Source organism: Opisthocomus hoazin, chromosome W (genome assembly GCF_030867145.1).
Source record: "Opisthocomus hoazin isolate bOpiHoa1 chromosome W, bOpiHoa1.hap1, whole genome shotgun sequence".
Classification (NCBI taxonomy): Eukaryota; Metazoa; Chordata; class Aves; order Opisthocomiformes; family Opisthocomidae; genus Opisthocomus; species Opisthocomus hoazin.
Window position 1 is genome coordinate 42,865,022 of NC_134453.1, and position 12,491 is coordinate 42,877,512.

A 12,491-nucleotide genomic window follows, 5' to 3' on the forward strand; every position below is an offset into this window, starting at 1 on the left:
TGGCTTTGCATGCCTTTGCAACCTCCTAGTCTTTTAAAGAAGACTTTAAAAAGTATTTTTGTCTAGTTGTCTGTCTATTCGGTAACTCTATTATTATAATTAAAATTATGATCTCCTAGCATTTATAAAAAAGAACTATCTTGGAATTAAAGAGAAACAGGGTGTTAGAAATGAGTGGTAAAAATGAATTTATTTCTTTAAAAACATTGCAAAGCTCTTTTAATCTTAAGATTGGGGGCAGGAAGTGTTTTTGGGGTACAAAAGACAAAAGTAATGAGTTTGGGAAACAGGTTTTGTCCTCTGTACCATACAGGAAGATAGATGGTGAAAAACTGAGATCCAAAGCATATACTTAGCTAGTTTTTTTAAAAAATCCACCATAATAGATACTAACACTTCAAAAAAAGACTCATCCACTGATAGACTGCCTGACACTGTATGGAGACCTGAACACTAAGCCCTTGTGTAATGTCTAAATAGCATAGGCCTTACACAGTTACTCTACATGGGATTTGGATAATCTTTGAAAAATCTTTTCATCTGCTTGACCTGTTCCACATCTCTGAAATCCTTGGCTTTCAACGACAGTGTCTGTTCCCATTTCCCCTGTCATTGGTTGCTAGACCACTCAATGTGAGTGTGTAGCTCATATTCTTAGCTACAGAGACTAAACCATATGCTTTAATACTGTCACCACTTTATATGTGTCCTGCCCTCAAGGAATGGTACATGATGAAAGATCTACATCTCCATTACCTGAGTCCCCTATAAAGCAGAACAAGTTGTTTTCTTCTGTTTTGGGCTAAGTGAGGACAGGATGAGTGAAATTGTTCCACATATTGTAGACAAAGAGAACAGTTTTATACTGTAAATCCACTGTAAAATCCAGTCCTGCTTAGCCTATAGTTTGGGTTAAAAGGTAATTAATTTCAGGAAAATTAAATCTCTCAGAAGTGAGACTGAATCAAGGTGCAGCTGCCCAAAGGCAATGTGACCTCTATTGCTTTGTGACTGACCATTTGCATTTACCAGCTAAAGGCTTGTTAAACATAGTGTAATGAGCAAACTATAGGAGTGGGACCACCTACTGATGGAGAGTGTGACTGCAGTCAGGCGAAGGAAAATTATAGCATCTGTTCTCCAAAAAGCAGAGGAAATTCAGGGATTCAGTGACGAAGTATGAAGTTCCTTTAAAGTAGCTGGAACTAGTCTAAGAAGCAGAATCAGCTTTTTTTGGTAAGGAAGGTATCTGGCAAAGGCAGCCAAGAGCATCCTGGGCTTCATATGAGAGATGCTCCAGGCCCTTAATCATCTTACTGGCCCCGTGTTAGACTCTCTCCAGTAACTCTCTCTCTTGTGCTGGGGAGCCCAGAACTGGACATTGTACTCCAGGTGTGGTCTCACCAGTGCTGAGCAGAGGGGAAGGATCACCTTCTTTGATCCTGCTGTCAACACACTTCATAATGAAGCCCAGGATGCTGTTGGCCACCTTTGCCATGGGAGTGCATTACTGGCTCACGTTCAACTTGGTGCCCACCTGGACCCCCCAAGTCCTTTTCTGCCAAGATGCTTTCCAGCTGGGTGGCCCCCAGCATATATTGGTGAATGGACTTGTTCCTCCCCAGGGGCAGGACTTTGCACTTCCCCTTGTTGAACTGCATGAGGATCCTGTCAGCCCATTTCTCCAGCCTGTTGAGGTCCCTTTGGATGGCAGAACAACCCTCTGGCTTATCAGCCACTCCTCCCAGTTTTGTGTCGTCAGTAAACTTGCTGAGGGTGCACTCTGTCCAAGTGTCCAGGCCATTAATGAAGGTGTTGAACAGGACTGAACCCAGTATCAACCCCTGGGGTACACTGCTAGTGACTGATCTCCAACTGGACTTTGTGCCACTAATCACCACCCTCTGGGCCCAGCCATTCAGCCAGTTTTCCATCCACCTCACTTGTCTGCTCATCCAGCAGATGAGCAGATCTCTATGATGATCTTGTGGGAGACAGTGTCAAACTCTATTCAGTGATTAAAATTCAGGCTTCACTGAAGTTAGAGACAGGATTTCAATTTCAAATAAGTGAGGGTATCTGGACATTAACTTCTCTTGTTCACAGTTCTGCTTGTAAAGTGAGAATAATGGAATTTCCCTAACTTTGTGGGATGTGTGGTGGGGCATTAACATTTGTGAGGCCGATCAACAAATCCCTACAATGGAAGAAGGCTCAGAGAAGATATGCAAGGATAATGAGATCATGAACCTCAGAAAAGAATGTAGGAAGTGACCACAGCTATCATAAAGGAAACTGAACTTATCTCAACACTAAGGGGACCAAAGGGTGGCCTTTTCTGTAGATAAATGACTGTATCAGTTGAGTGGGTCAACTGGTTATGTAAATGGCCTTCCTAAAATAATCAATAGAAAGTATTATCTTCCAGAGCCAACAGACCAACATGGGGGAAGGGTACATGTGTCTCAGTCCAACACAGACTATAAAAATCAAATAGCCAACAAAATTAACTTTGAAGAGAGCAACAGGCTTGAGCTGGATTCAACCCACATATTCCTTCCCAGTGTTTGGAGACACCCAGTGTTGTGATGGTGAACATACAGAGACTAGTAATGAGAATCATATTTGTACCGTGATTCAACTGTATATTGCAGTGTTGATTCTTTCCTGTGTTACAGTGCAAAACATTATTTAAATTAATAAAAAATAAACCATACACACTATATCACTAAGAAAACCAGTAACTTTACTGATTTGTCCACAAAATGCAAATTGTACCTTATTTCCAGCAGAAGAATCTTTTGAAATTTTCCCATTTTTGTTCACTGCAGACAGCTGAATTGTGTCACTTGAGATACACAGATGTGGTTTAACTTAGTTATGTTGTCATCTAGTGGTGACAAAGTCCAGCTTATGCTGCTGTGAGCCTCTATTTTTAATATTTGTTGCAAATGCTTGTATGCCCCCATTAATAAGCTATTTTATAATTACCGTTGTTTTAAGGAAAAAAATCCCCAGGAAAAAGAAAGAAAAAAAGAAAAAAGGATACAACAAACCATCTGAAGTAATCCAAGTGTAATGCCTGTGGTAACCCAGGTCTGACATTACTTATTCCGTAAAAGACTCTGGTACTGCATCTTTTTTTAATGAGTTATTAAACTGACCTCTGAATCAAACTGAGGTATGGATCAGTCTGAGGTATGAGCAAGGACAGTAAAAATGCAACACCTGATTATGAAAATAATCAAAGGGATACTGTCCTGGGTTTGGCCAGGACAGGGTTAATTTTCACCGGACTCCAGGAAGGGGCACAGCCGGGGGGTGGGGGCTGACCCCACCTGGCCAAACAGAGCCTGGTATTCCATACCATGTGACGTCACGCTGGGTTCCGGTGGGGGGGGCGGCGCGGCGGGAACGCACTCGTGGCTTGGGGGGGCGCAGCGCCGGTCCTGTTTCGGGAGAGCAGCTGTCTGAGTTGTACGGTTCGTTGTTGTGTTTTCTCCTTATTTGTATCGTTGTTGTTCCTGTTTCCCTGTTTGCTGTTCTGTTAAACTGCCCTTATCCCGACCCACCAGTTTCTGCCTTTTTCTTTTCATTCTACTCCGCACGCCGGCGGGGGGAGGGGCGGCCGCGTGGCGCTTTTGTTGCCGGCGGCAGCCGAAACCAAAACATTAAATTGGCGCCCAAGCGTGGGGCAGGGGTAACGGCAGGGCTGAGCAGCGGGTGTTAAAACAGCTTTCTTAGATTTTGTTAAATTTTGTTATACGCATTTTTCTGTGTTAAATAGTCGCCGGTAAAAATGTTTCTGTCTTTGATCAGATGGCTGTGGTTTCTGAATCCTTATTTGCAGTATGTATTCAATGCCGTGCTGTTCATCATCGCTGGGAAAAAGATCAGGATGATAATTTTGCTCTACCTTACGATATCGACTTATGATATGATAACATCACTGTGCATGAAATTAGTCTTGTATTTGCATGCGGCACTGCGGTCATTTCCGTACCTCGGATCCTATGTCTTAGATTTTGTTAATAATCAAACCCAGTCTGTGGGGAAAGCCGAAGGGGATACCTTCCCCCACTCTTTCGCCCCCCCTCTCTCCCTCAGGCTGGTCCTAAAGGCTTTTGAGAATTTCGAGTACCCGTGGGATGCTCAGGCCAGCACTCTCCTTTTGTTCTGCCTGCTGAACGGGTTCTGGGTTTTGTTTAGGGTTAAGCAAGTCGTTAAGAACATCATGCAGAGACCTGCCCCGGGGCCGGATAGCTGTGAGTGGCTGGGTGTGTGGGACAGCATGGGCAAGTACCTAGGGCAGTGGGCACCACCGGTGTTTTTTAAACTCACCCCTGAACAAATACAGAATCCAGACAGTCTAGTAAAATATCTGCAGAGTGTGCTGCCACCCGGGGAACTCCAGAGAGACACAAATCACTGCAACGTGCTGGGGTCTGGCCCATGCCTACCGAGCCATGTTCAACACTGTTCAGTGCCTTAAAGGGGAAAGGGGGGGAAGCGAAGTGGCAGGCGCTGCGACTGGCGCTGCCCCCCCAGCCGGCCCTGCAGCCCCTCCAGCCCAGCAGGCAGTCACAGCCCCCCCGACTGGCACTGCCGCTGCCACAGCTGCAGGGTCTGCCTCAGTTTCCCCGGCGGGCACAGCAGCTGCTCCAGCCCCAGCTCCAGCTGCAGGCATTGCGGCTGAGCCCAATGACCAACCTGTGCCAGTAGCAGTCGCCCCCGTAAAACTAAAGAAAGATGCAAAGAGAGCAGATCGCTCTGGGAGGGATGACGATGAGCCAGGGTCATCGCGGGAGATAGAGACAGAGATCATCACCCGGTCCCTGTCCCTGGGCGAGCTGCGAGACATGCGGAAAGATTTCAGCCGCCACCCAGGCGAGCACATTGCCACCTGGCTGCTGCGGTGCTGGGATAATGGGGCCAGCAGCTTGGAATTAGAGGGCAAGGAAGCCAAGCAGCTGGGATCCCTGGCCAGGGACGGGGGCATTGAAAAGGCCATTGGGAAAAAGGAACAAGTCCTCAGCCTCTGGAGGAGACTTCTCTCAGGCGTGAGGGAGAGGTACCCCTTCAGTGACGATTTTGTATGTCATCCTGGCAAGTGGACCAATATGGAAAAGGGTATTCAGTACTTGAGGGAATTAGCTGTGCGGGAGCTGGTTTATAATGAACCAGACGATGACCAGTTACCCACAGACCCAGATGAAGTCCAGTGCACAGCATCTATGTGGAGGAAGTTTGTGCGGAGCGCACCCTCCTCATATGCCAACTCACTGGCAGTTGTAAACTGGAAGGGTAAGGAGGCACCAACAGTGGATGAGGTGGCTGTCAGACTCCGGCAATATGAGGAAAGTCTCTCTTCCTCCCTTGTCTCAGCTGTAAATAAATTGTCCCAGAAGGTCCAGCGACTCGAACAGAGTATGTCCTACTCCCCACCTGTGCGGGCCCGCGTCTCAGCTATTAGGGGCAGGCGTTTCTCTGCTCAGGAGAGGGAATACAGAGGCTACACACCACGGGGCACCCTGTGGTTCTACCTGCGTGACCACGGAGAGGACATGAGGAAGTGGGATGGAAAACCCACCTCAACCCTAGAGGCACGAGTGCGTTAGTTGCGAGGTAAAACAATCACAAAAGGGGATTCTGTTAGGAAAAATGCCACTCCAGTTTCCAGCAGCCAGCTCTCCAGACCAGGTAGACAGTTTGACCTTGATTCCGATCCTCTGGAGGGGACCTCCAAGTCATTCTTACAGCAAGTGAGCAGCAAATTCTCTGACGAGGATTAGAGGGGCCCTGCCTCCAGCCAGGTGGAGGAAAGGGACAACCGTGTTTATTGGACGGTGTGGATTCGGTGGCCTGGCACGTCAGATCCACAAGAGTATCAAGCTCTAGTGGACACTGGTGCACAGTGTACTTTAATGCCATCAGATTTCAAAGGGTCAGAGTCCATTTGCATTTCGGGAGTGACAGGGGGGTCCCAAGAGCTGAGTGTACTGGAGGCTGAAGTGAGCCTCACTGGGCAGGACTGGCAGAAGCACCCCATTGTAACTGGCCCCGAGGCTCCGTGCATCCTTGGGATAGACTATCTTAGGAGAGGGTATTTCAAGGACCCAAAGGGGTATCGGTGGGCTTTTGGCATAGCTGCTGTGGAGACGGAAGAAATTAAACAGCTGTCCATTTTGCCTGGTCTCTTGGAGGATCCTTCCGTTGTGGGGTTGCTGAGGGTTGAATAACAACAGGTGCCAATCGCAACCACAACAGTGCACCGGCGACAATATTGTACCAACCGAGACGCCCTTCTCCCCATTCATCAGCTGATCTGCCAGCTGGAGAGTCAAGGAGTGATCAGCAAAACTCGCTCACCCTTTGATAGTCCCATATGGCCAGTGAGAAAATCTACTGGAGAGTGGAGACTGACAATAGACTACCGTGGCCTGAATGAAGTCACACCACCGCTGAGTGCTGCCGTGCCAGACATGCTAGAACTTCAATATCAGCTGGAGTCAAAGGCAGCCAAGTGGTATGCTGCAACTGGCATCGCTAATGCATTCTTCTCCATCCCTTTGGCAGCAGAGTGCAGGCCACAGTTTGCTTTCACCTGGAGGGGCATCCAGTACACCTGGAATCGACTGCCCCAGGGGTGGAAACACAGTCCCACCATTTGCCATGGACTGATCCAGACTGCACTGGAAAAGGGTGAAGCTCCAGAACATCTGCAGTACATCGACGACATCATTATATGGGGCGACACAGCGGAGGAGGTTTTTGAGAAAGGGGAGAAAATAGTTCAGATCCTTCTGAAAGCTGGTTTCGCCATTAAGCGAAGTAAAGTCAAGGGACCTGCACAAGAGATCCAGTTTTTGGGAATAAAATGGCAGGATGGGCGCCGTGAAATCCCAATGGATGTCATCAACAAAATAGCAGCTATGTCTCCACCAACCAGCAAAAAGGAAGCACAGGCCTTCCTGGGTGTTGTGGGTTTTTGGAGGATGCACATCCAAAATTACAGCCAGATTGTGAGTCCTCTGTACCACGTGACCCGGAAGAAGAATGATTTTGAATGGGGCCCTGAGCAACGACAGGCATTTGAACAGATTAAACGGGAGATAGTTCATGCCGTAGCCCTTGGTCCAGTCCGGTCAGGGCAAGATGTTAAAAATGTGCTCTACACCGCAGCCGGGGAGAATGGCCCAACCTGGAGTCTCTGGCAGAAAGCACCAGGGGAGACTCGAGGTCGACCCCTGGGGTTCTGGAGCCGGGGATACAAAGGATCGGAGGCCCGCTGTACTCCCACTGAAAAAGAGATTCTGGCAGCATATGAAGGCGTTGGAGCTGCTTCAGAAGTGGTCAGCACTGAAGCACAGCTCCTCCTAGCTCCACGATTGCCGGTCCTGGGCTGGATGTTCAAAGAGAGGATCCCCTCTACGCATCATGCCACCGATGCTACGTGGAGTAAGTGGGTCGCTCTGATCACCCAGCGCGCCCGAATGGGAAACCCCAGTCGCCCAGGAATTCTGGAGGTAATCATGGACTGGCCAGAAGGCAAAGATTTTGGAGCATCACCAGAGGAGGAGGTGACACGTGCTGAAGAGGCCCCACTGTATAACCAGCTGCCAGAAGATAAGAAGCAGTATGCCCTGTTCACGGATGGGTCCTGTCGCATTGTGGGGAAGCAGCGGAGGTGGAAGGCTGCTGTATGGAGCCCTACACGACAAGTCGCAGAAACTGCCGAGGGAGAAGGTGAGTCCAGCTAGTTTGCAGAGGTGAAAGCCATCCAGCTCGCTTTAGACATTGCCATTTGAGAGAAGTGGCCAGTGCTCTGTCTTTACACCAACTCTTGGATGGTGGCCAATGCCTTGTGGGGGTGGCTGCAGCAATGGAAGAAGAACAACTGGCAGCGCAGAGGCAAACCTATCTGGGCTGCCCCATTGTGGCAAGATATTGCTGCCTGGCTAGAGCAGTTGGTTGTAAAAGTCCGTCACGTGGACGCCCACGTCCCTAAGATTCGGGCCACTGAAGAACATCAAAACAACCACCAGGTAGATCAGGCTGCTAAGATTGAAGTGGCTCAGGTGGATCTGGACTGGCAACATAAGGGTGAACTGTTTATAGCTCGGTGGGCCCATGACACCTTGGGCCACCAAGGAAGAGACGCGACATACAGATGGGCTCGTGACCGAGGGGTGGACTTGACCATGGACACTATTGCACAGGTTATCCATGAATGTGAAACATGCGCTGCAATCAAGCAAGCCAAGCAGGTAAAGCCTCAGTGGTATGGAGGACGATGGCTAAAATATAAATATGGGGAGGCTTGGCAGATTGACTATATCACACTGCCACAGACCCGCCAAGGCAAGCGCTATGTGCTCACAATGGTGGAGGCCACCACCGGATGGCTGGAAACCTACCCTGTGCCCCATGCCACCGCCCGGAATACCATCCTGGGCCTGGAAAAACAAGTCCTGTGGCGACATGGCACTCCCGAAAGAATCGAGTCGGACAACGGGACTCACTTTCGCAACAGCCTCATAGACACCTGGGCCAAAGAACACGGTATCGAGTGGGTGTATCATATCCCCTACCATGCACCAGCCTCTGGAAAGATCGAACAGTACAATGGGCTGCTAAAAACCACTTTGAGGGCAATGGGGGGTGGGACTTTCAAAAATTGGGATACCCATTTAGCAAAGGCCACCTGGTTGGTTAACACCAGAGGGTCCACCAACCGGGCTGGTCCTGCCCAGTCAAAACCTCAGCGCCCCGTGGAAGGGGATAAAGTCCCTGTAGTGCACATGCGGAACATGTTAGGGAAGACGGTTTGGGTTAGTCCTGCCTCGGGCAAAGGCAAGCCCGTCCGTGGGATTGCTTTTGCTCAAGGACCTGGGTGCACCTGGTGGGTAATGCGGAAGGATGGGGAAGTGCGATGTGTACCTCATGGGGATTTAATTTTGGGCGAGAATAGTCCATAAATAAATTGTATAAAGTTAATTGTTAAATAACCCTGTCACTGTCTGTTATCACTGTTATAATTGTTATATTTTGTACCAGTAGTAGCATAGTAAGAATTGTCCAGATTAAAGAAGGATGGACTTTTTCGATGAAAACCTAGCAGAGCACAGCGATGATGGAACTGGACCTGGTTTTCAACAACTGGCATCCAGCAACTTCATCAAGATCGACATCTCCTGCAGACTGTGGGCACGGGCCGCACCAGATATATCAGCCGTGAGCTCCGGATGCAGCAAGTGACCGTACACCACCACACATCACCTCTCCTGCCACGGAAGACCATTACGACAGATGGAGCCCAAAGTCATGAATTAAATGAACTCAACGGACACTTTAGAGTGATGATCCATAGACTAAGGGAATGATATCTGGAGACAGGAGAAGTGGTGGTGATCAACTGGACAATGGGGGACCTGGGCATGACGTAGATGGTATGGAATAAGGGGTGGATAATGTCCTGGGTTTGGCCAGGACAGGGTTAATTTTCACCGGACTCCAGGAAGGGGCACAGCCGGGGGGTGGGGGCTGACCCCACCTGGCCAAACAGAGCCCGGTATTCCATACCATGTGACGTCACGCTGGGTTCTGGTGGGGGGGGCGGCGCGGCGGGAACGCACTCGCGGCTTGGGGGGGCACAGCGCCGGTCCTGTTTCGGGAGAGCGGCTGTCTGAGTTGTACGGTTCGTTGTTGTGTTTTCTCCTTATTTGTATCGTTGTTGTTCCTGTTTCCCTGTTTGCTGTTCTGTTAAACTGCCCTTATCCCGACCCACCAGTTTCTGCCTTTTTCTTTTCATTCTACTCCGCACGCCAGCGGGGGGAGGGGCGGCCGCGTGGCACTTTTGTTGCCGGCGGCAGCCGAAACCAAAACAGATACTTTTGATGAAGAAGGTCTGTGGCGTGGCTCAAAGCTTGGAGTGTTCCACATCTTTGGTAAAAATATATTAGCAAAAGCCTTTTAGTACATCTACTCTCTGAAGTATTCTAACAAATACCAGTGTTCTGTAAGTCCTTCAAGACACCTGTAGTGGCAGTAAATTAATGCCGTATAACTGATGATATCACAGCAGATGGCACAAATAGGAATAGATAAAGTATGCCATGTTTAGGCAATATCCTTTATTGAGGTTTCAAGTGGCTTTTAAAAAATTGCAGAGCATTTACCTTCAAGGCGAAGGAAAAAGGAAAACAAAACAGCTTTGCTAGTACCATAAATAAAAGGATATACGGGATAATACATACAATAAAAAAGGGTTGACATCCTTGAAAACAGTTTATGACTTCTTTTATTCTTATGTCAGCTTTACATGAAAAAGATCTGAGGACAACAGTTATTTTTATGCTACTCATTAAAATTTGCTGAATTCCTCTTCTGGGAAAAAAACCAAGCCATTTTGTTTTAAAACACAACTTTTGAAAAACATTGAAATAATAAAAACTTTACTGTGAATGACTTAATGCATACAATATACAGATTGTGCAGAATGGGTATGTCATATAACTGTCACCAGTAGTTAGACATTAACTGTCAACATCTTTCAGTAGAGGTTAACTTACTTATAATAATACTTGGAGATGTCTAGAATGACACTTGAAGTGTTTGAACTTGCAATTAAGAATGTTGCCTAAAATATTATATACGGGTTAAGGTCAAGTAAAAGTTAATACTCTTTCAGGGCTCTGCCCCAAGCTCCTTAAATACAAAGGAATCACGCAATAAAACCAAATTACCCTTGCAAATAAAATAAATTGTAAGGTAGACAAGGGAACAGAGAAAGGTAGACAGTTATAGTTTACAGAAAGTGACTTCACAATAAAAGTTGTGCTTCTTTTCATTAGATCAGTTTACAAATATGCATTATCCCCCACTATCTTGCCACTAGATGTTAGTTGCCCTCAGTAGCAGGAACAAGAGGGATGACTGACATCCATTTTCATGTGATTCTGTTCTGTTTGTGTTCGTATAAAAATCCTTGACAGACTTAATATAAGTTGCCTGGGCAATACCTTTCACACTACTTTCTGTTTAGCTGCTTGCAGTAATGTGTTACACTGCATCTCCCTTAAAAAGGCTATCTTTCCTTTTTCATGTGTTGCTGAGGCAAATTGCGAGGTGAAGTATTAATATGGCTATTCTTCATATTTCAATAGACCATCTCCTCCACCTCCACTGACAAGTTTTTACTATAATACTGATAAAGTTGTATTTTTTGTTGAAATGTACAATGAAACAAGGTACATTTGTGATATATTTGCATGTTTTTGACAGACCAAATTTTAAAATTCTCAGGAGAGTATGAGTATAGGTTCTTCTGAAGGAGAAGAAAGCATTTCTGAAAAGCTGTTTTGTGATTTAAAATTAATTATGGGCCCCATTTTCACTTAACAAAGCCCCCTCCCCGCCCCCCGCATATCTTTTACCCTGCAGATTGCTACATGAGAGAAGATGGATGCATTAGTAGCACAGTATTCTGCTTAAAGAGTTTCCAAATTATGCACTAGCCCCTGCATGGATGAGAATACCTGTAAAACAGGATTATACAAGGGCATAAGGGAAAAGCTTAAGTCAGAATGCACACTGTAGTCTATTCATCGTTTGCTAATACAGAGAGGTAGACTCTGCCACTGAGCAGCACACAGAAACTGCATGTGTAGATGAGAAACAGAGGATGTATTTCCCTTAACAAGATCTTCTGTGTTGATATTTAGCTATTGCAGCTATATCCTTTACCATAGTGTTAATGTATGTAAGTGAGAGTTGGAACGACTCTTGGAAAAAAGATATCACCAGTTTTGTAGGCAGGTTATGGCAGAAGAAAGCTGAAGTAGACTGGGAGGAGAGTGAATACTGAGAATGCATTTTATGCTTAAGGGAGAAAATGACATCACTTGCATCTGATGAATGCTTTGTACAGAAGCACCACCTACTGGTAAAACCTGACTTTTTATTATTAAAATATAGTTCTCAATATGTAATTCCCATTATGTTCTTAGACATTGTTCCAGTTCAGAGACCATTTACTAGTCTGAAGTTAGTGCCTAATCCCAAACACAGAGTTTCAAGGTTTCTAATAGGATTTATACAGGGAGAGATTGAAGGCAATAGGGGCAATAGGCCACTCGGCCACAGAAGATTTTAAAAACAAAGAAGTGTACAGAGATTTTTACAGAAAGCAGAAGACATTTTGGGATTTGGAAGTATGTTTTAAACATGTAGGAGAAACTGCTAAGTTTAGACAAGGTCATTTCCATTTATTGAAATATGCCACTTTATCTGATACCTCATTGACTGAGTTAAGATTTATATCTAATATAACTTTCATGAAAGGCAAAATGTTTTATTTTCTTTTGGCACATTTATACTTGAAACTATATGGCTTCACTATCGAATGGTATCGACTGCTTTTATCACTACTTATTGTAATCTTAAATAACAGATGGATCTTGTTATACAACAGAGAAAAAAAGATGTTCTAT